This window comes from Haliaeetus albicilla, chromosome 1 (assembly GCF_947461875.1).
Source record: "Haliaeetus albicilla chromosome 1, bHalAlb1.1, whole genome shotgun sequence".
NCBI classification, from domain to species: domain Eukaryota; kingdom Metazoa; phylum Chordata; class Aves; order Accipitriformes; family Accipitridae; genus Haliaeetus; species Haliaeetus albicilla.
Genome location: NC_091483.1, coordinates 75,755,372 through 75,762,671, shown reverse-complemented (window position 1 = coordinate 75,762,671; position 7,300 = coordinate 75,755,372).

The following is a 7,300-nucleotide window of genomic DNA, read 5'->3' as shown; positions in this document are numbered from 1 at the left end:
CGCCGCACCTTGCTTGAGGTGCCGAGATGAGACTGCACACGGACCTCAAGGTTTTCTACAAAACCCTTCTTTCTAATACCTTTCCTTACGATGCTCCCTGTTTTCTTGGCTCTTCGGCTGCTGGTGCCCACGGAGCCACCAGAAAGCTCTCAGCAATGGTTGCGGGACCTCTTCTGCATTGTGAGGACTGGTTCTGGGTCGAGCATCATGTAAATTAAGGCTTTGAGCATCCTTTATCAGCCGCTCCTCGAGTTTAGCCGTCTTCATTTCCTGTTTACGCTTTGCGTGCCACGTTTTTCTGGGCTTCCTTATTTGCCTCGTGATAGCCTCCTTAACTTTCTCATTGAGTTGTGCAGGGGGGACGTTTGGGCCGCCATTTTCTATTTGTGTCAGACATTTTACCTGGGCTTCTAGTACGCTGTTTTTTAAGCCTTCTGGGTATATGTAGGCTTCTTGCTTTTGTACTGCTCATTTTAAGTTTTTGGGCATTCTTCCCCATTTTTGCATAGGTCATTTTCTTTAAACTGAGTATCTGTTTGCTTTATTTGTCTTGCTCTCTTCTTACAGTGTTAAGCTTAATTATATTGCGGTTGCCACTATGGAGCAGCTCACCCACTAATAGCTCTTGAATTAGATCCTCTGCACTGCTGAAGACTAAATTCAGAATGGCATTTTTTTCTTGTGGTTTCTAAGGCCAGTTATTCTAGAAAGAAATCATTTATTGCATCCAGAAATGTTATCTGCATATTTCACCCTGATGAGACATTGACCCAGTCTGTATGTGGGTGGCTGAGCCCTCCTACTACATGTCCTAAATGTGCAGCTTCTCTAATCTCACTTAATGCAATTGTTGAAATGAATCAACACGGGGAAACGAGCAACCTTGCAGCTCAGCACAGCTAAGACTAACTCACAGGAGGTTTTCTAGATCAAAATCAGCACCTGTATGGCCTGCAAAGTGCATTATGTTGATTTCTGGTATAATGTGGTCTGTGCAAGACACCTTTAAATTAAACCCTGAACTGGCAGTGGGTTCTCATGGGTAAAAAGAGCTGTAGTGTTGAATTCCTCCCCATCAGATTACAGCCTGATATGCAGCTGCAATTTTGGCTAGCTGAAGTTTTCAAATCGTCTTGCAGATAAAGTTCATTGCGTCTTTCCGATGAGGAAGGAACAAAAGCATTCACTAGCTTATTTCATAAGACTATGCTGTTTCAGTTCAGTCAGTTACTAAAATCAACTTGTCCTACAGTAGTATTTTGGAGGCTTGTGCTTCACAGTATTGGGTTTTTTTCAAATTTCATAAATATCAGTGTTACTCATGTAAAAAATACCTGAGTAAAAGCAAATTTTAAACACCTAGAAAACTTTCTAAAATTCTCCTGTCCTGAGAGCAATTCATCTTAGGCGAAAGAAGACACATCTGATAAAAGATTGTCTGTCTTTTGGCTATCAAATTGTCTATCTGGATTGCTGCAACTAACGCCTTCAGTTCCCTGTGTGACCAGTTCCTCTCCCTCTTTGCAGACTCACACTCATATGATGTCCCACCTCCCTCGTGGCCTTTCACAAAATCTACATTCCCATCTGTTTAGCTGGGCAAGCAGGACTATATGCTCATCCTGTAGCTGGTTTGGAGCTACATGCGTGCTGGCCAGTAGCCACTGCTCAAAAACAGTGAAGAGCTCAACTGGACCAGCCTTTGGGCAATGGGCAGTGCAGGAAATAATTTATTTCTCTTTCTGCTCAGACATGGAATTTTCCTGGAAGTTTTCACCACGGATTATCGTTGCAGCCTCCATCCTATCTCTGCTTTGTCAAATTTGGTGAAAATTAGCCTGAAGGTTCAAAAGTTATCAAGGGAAGGAGGAGGGGAACAGATGGACGAAAGAGGAGTTGACAGACAGTATGATCTCATAATCCCCACTGGCATAGGAATTCAGGCTAGAATTGAAATATTTTAGGGCAGAACATTGTGCACTTAAAACTCTCATTTTGAAAGAACAAGCCTCTAATGTGAAACAAATTTTCATTTGTTAGACCATCGATCAGCTTTTAGGGCAGAGATTAAACAACAGCCTTCCCCTACAAACGAGCTGCAAACATATCTTTGAAATTTCTTACAGCCCCTTTCCCCACCCAACTGCAGCCCCATGTGCTTCAGTGTTTGCTTTTGCAGCTCCTTATGGATCAAGATTGTTTTTCTCCGATTCATTTTTTCTTGGTTGTGTTTAGTCAAAACATAGTTAAAGGCTTACCTTACCCTTTTTTTCCATTCTAGGAGCAGTTGTTTTGCATCTGTGTCTGAAAACCGGAGAGGTTTCTTAGATAGCACGTTGCCTTTACAAGCCGTTTTATGGTGGATTCCAGCAAGACATGGATGTTTCTGGAAAGATGTCTGCAAGCTCTGCACTATTCCATCAATGCCATGTTGCATTTGTTCCACTGCAAAATATGATGTTGTTGTGACTGATACCTCAGAGAGAAGCTGTCGGTTACCCATTGGCCAAGGCTGTAAAAAACAGCCAAGGCGTGCAGTTGCCACCATATAGGCATTGCAGCTGGCCAGTATAAACCCTCCCACTGGGATACATCTGCAGGTAAAAAACTCTTATAAAAATGGTTTGCTTATTACTGCTTTAGAGTTTGGTTTGGTTTTGTTTTGTCGTGTGGAAAAAAAAATACACGAGAAGACACAGAAATAAGTTTTTAGCTGGTGAACTGTAACTATAGAAGGTTTTTCATTTTGCATCATACTGCACTTCTGCTAGCAGCAGCAGGATGTTAGTGGTCCCTGCTGCAGATTGCTGGAGTAGCAACCACTCTTTGGAAACACCTTGTCCTAAAAGGTAATTCATTGCTTTAAGCAAATTTATATTCTGAATTAAGCACAGCTTTTAAAGTGCCATGTGAACTTTTATTATAACTAAGTTAGAAGACAGGAATTTGGCACCAGCTTGCTTTCTCTCACAAGCACATGTATCTTCTCTCTAGAGGAACAGTAGATTTCATTCTGAGACCTTGTATTCCCAGAAAAGCAGGTCAAAGTGATTAGTTTTCTTCAGCTTTGTTGGATTCAATGCCATAAATATAAAAGAACCGCCTACGTGTTTGGGCTAACTACTAATGTATTAAGACACAATGATGCACAAGGTTATTTTTTTCCTAGAAAATTGTATGTCTACTCCTATGACCCTATTCTGGATTAAAACCCCAAGTGGGGCTGATCAGTCTGGCTGTTGGCAAATGGGTTTTGTTCGTAAGAAATTGAACCTTAGTGTGGGAATGTACACTAGGACTCAGCAGGGGCCTCGGCAGGGACTGTGAAGGACCAGCCTGATCCCTCCCACTTTCTTGCTCTGCTCCCCCTCTCCCATCAATCTCCCACCAGCTCCTCCCTAGCGGGGCAGTGGTTCCTTTGCACCACAGTGACACAGGAGACCAACCATTTGGGGGGCTTTTACAGAGCTGCCTCCTCAGCCTGGGGAGCGTAAAATCATAGCGGGCAAAAGGAAATCGGCCTCCTACCAGCAGCAATCTCCGCTCTTCCAAACCCAGCTCTTCTGACAGCAGTAATGCCAGCCCTCCATTGCTCCGCTGTCTGCCACACCATAATCATACCTTTCTTGCCATGCCATGGTCCTTAAAAACACTGGGTAATTCATGGTTTCTAGAATAATAATAACTGAGAATTTTGCCATTGAAACCACTTTAAACTAACTCTTCCAGAGGAAGCTGATGGTTATATCAGCTTGAATTTCGTTATAATCCAAGGCTCTTTTCCATTTAAATAGGCTTTGACAAAACGTTTTCATCCTGATAGGCAAGGCAAGCTTCTGGAGTTCTAATATTAAATTTGAAACATCTATCATCAGCAAAATGAGGAAACTTACTTTTCTTATAAACAAATCACAACATTAAAAATGTCATAAAAGAAGCTGTACAGGTCATAAACTGTACAGGTTTTACAAAAATAGTGCCACTGCATTTGTCATAATTCTGTTACCCCACGCAATTCTTTCTTGTGCTCAGAAAAGTGGTGCTGTCCCAAAATATAGCACTGCTAAAAGTTTATTACAGCTTTTTTCCTGTTGGAGATTAATTTCTAATAAGTTAGTAATGTGCTGGATTGTATTTTATGCTTATTCTGTGATAGTAGTAATTTCAAAGAAAGCCATGATAAAAAAAATAGTTTGCTTTGTGCATGAATATTTTTACTGATTAAGCAGCTCAGCTTATCTGAATCAAACATAAACAAATCAACAAGCTACTTGCCATGATTTCAGCTTAAAACTACTATTTCTATATTTTTAAGGCATCGCTGTATTTAAGTGCAACACGCATGACAAACTGAAACAAAAACCAGTGGATGTCACACATTACAGTTGAGAGTATAACGATGCAATTTGCAAAAGCATTTCAGTTCTGTCCTTCCTCTCATCTCTCCTAGTAACAAACTAAAATGCTCATTTTTGTCTGGCTGTACATCACTTGTGATGTGACTTTCATATTCAACAAAATACACATGCAGAACTTGTAGGCTGCCTTTTAATGCTTTTTTTTTCTGTCTTGTACAGAGCTGGAATGATTTCAAGTATAATTACTTAGAACAGACACTAATGCATTTCAATTTGCACTTTGTTTTACAGGTTGGTTTGATTTGAGAAATGTAATAGTGGAAATTTATACAGCACCCATGGTTAGAGACAAATAACGTTAATGACTATTGGGGTTGCATTGGGCCAACATATATAAAAGAACTTTAGTTTAAATAGCACTCCAGCCTTCCTACCATACTATTAATTTGAATTGCTAAAATTCAGTGAGTGCCTTAAGAAATAGTCATTAAGCCTATATGTAAAGATTTGCAAAGAGAAGAAACGCTATACACACAAAACAAATGGTGAAAAGTTAAAAAAACCTGAAAACCACAACAAGAAGGCATAAAAATTTGTATTTATATTATGATGAGATAATGATACAACACAATATCGTGTGCTACAGAATGTAGCGAGCACCATGTATGCACGTACAAATGAATTGGTTCAGTAGAATACATCTCACCGACTACAAACCTTTGGCTCTGGGACCCAGTGGCTCTGGCATGGAACCCACTCACTGACACCTTTAGGTAACAATTTGACCGGTAAGCAGCAGAAGGCTCTCTGTCAGTGCTTCACATGCACAGAAATGCCATCACTTAAAAATCCATATTGCACAGACCCTTTCAATGACATAATTTGTGTGTAACCACATTTTACGCCTCTCGTGCAAAATGGAAGGAAGAAATTCTGAAATTGGAGCGCCTTCACTCTGCTTTGCCAGCAGGCAAGTCTCTGGCTGGACATGCCTCCCCAGGAATCCTTTGCGGGGATTAATTTACAATCCTTCAGGTAGAAAGAACTGCCAAGGTGACCGAATGGTTTCTGGTCTTTTCCGTTTCATATATAGCCTTCATTTTCATTCTAGGTAGTTATGCAACACACTTGGATGTTTCTTTTGCAGCTACAGATTAACAACAGTGCGTTTAGTCAGTCACTTAAGCAAATTGGCTCATTTTCATCGCTGGTGAAATTAATTTCTGATGTGTTTGCCCCATTAGTATTTGCATGGAGTACAGCTCTTCCTTAAAGAGCATCTAGAGGGATTCAATTCTCCTTCCACTAATTTTGGCAAGTGCAAGTTAGTGGATTAAATATCAACACTGTTACTGGCTCTTACCACACATGACCAATGGCCTCTAATAGTTAAAAAAAAATTAATGGCTTTCTGAAAGAGTAATCTGTTTTGCAGACATTCCTTTATCAACACCATCATAAAATGAGGTGGATAAAATTAATATTACTTGATTAAAAGCTGTGATGATGTGGTTCTTTTAAAAAATGTGTTTCTTTTCCACCAGGCTGATCTGCAAGGATGAAAAATTTCACCGCTAATTACCAGCCTGCTATAAAGTTGGTAAAATGGTGAAATAATCACTTGTCAGTGTAGCAGAGACTGCTGTAAATACCTCCAAGAAAAGCAGAAGTACATCCTGCGGCTAAACAAGCTCCGGGGCTCGGAACAGGAGCAGGTCTGCAGGCAGAGCTTACACACACGCAACTTCACCTCTTTCTGTTTCCCAGCTCTCTGGGCATTTAAGTTCACCCACTGAAATGGGTTATACAGACCGTACAGCCAGATGCTCAGAATACTGGTATTTGTCACAGTAATTTGTTTGTAGGTCAATAGAAGTAACTTTTGTCTTTAATACAAAATGATGTTAGGCTGTGTGTGCTACAGCTGAACCCATACTCATCCATGTCATGAAAAATAACACCATTTCAGGTCAGAAAAAGTCTTAATATCTTTAAGTTAGGTGCAACTTGTATTAGATTTTAATTCTTTTTTTTCCACCCCAAATCTTACACTAAGAAATTAGGATAGAAACTGATCTATAAACACCAGATGAAAAACTGACTTTCTCATGGATTTGGGGGGAGCCTTTTTATTTCTGCTTTAATCTGATAAAACTCACTCTGAACGAAGTTTGGTCTTTGCACAAGACAATACAAGATCCGGTCTCTGGGTAGCAATGTGTTGTAGAGTTTCTACTGGCCAAACCCTGCTCTTTTCAGAAGATAAATAAGTCGGCTTGCAATGGGCCTGGGGGGGGGTACAAGTTGGGCAGAGAGAGGACAGGCATGAAGGAGAATTCATCCTCCCAGTTGCAGTGGAGAAACTGCAGGAAAAGCTAACAATTTTAGGCTGTTTTTTTATGCCTCACTCCTGTGATGACAGAGTACACTGACGGAGCCAGAGGAAGAGCTAACCCAGGAGCAACGAAGGGGCGTGTATCCTCCCGACACTTGTGTGCTGCAAGGGAAAGCCCTTCCTTTCTTCTCCCACCAGGAAACAGGCCAAACCTCTACGTCTCCATAAAAAGAACTTCTCGATGACTTCATCTCTCCAGAGCCGTTTCCACAGAGGAAGAGACCTAGCAGCCCTGTAATCTTGCCTCTACTCCTTCTTTTCCTATGTGGTAACTGCAGAGAAAGCAGATAAACTGAGCACTAGTATCTCCTCACCTGACAGAAGCACGGTCACGACACAAAACGGCAGAGCTGCCAAGGCGGCGGCAGTATTTAATCTCACAGCAAGCAGTATGCTTTTTGCAGTCACGTTGTGCTTACAGATACAGTTGTGCGCGCGCGCACGGACGCATGCATGCATGCACGCTCACGAAGCACACGCAGAAATACCCAGCTTAAAAAAATTAATAAAAGTAGAACGCTGTTTGCATCCCAATGTGCTATGGGCA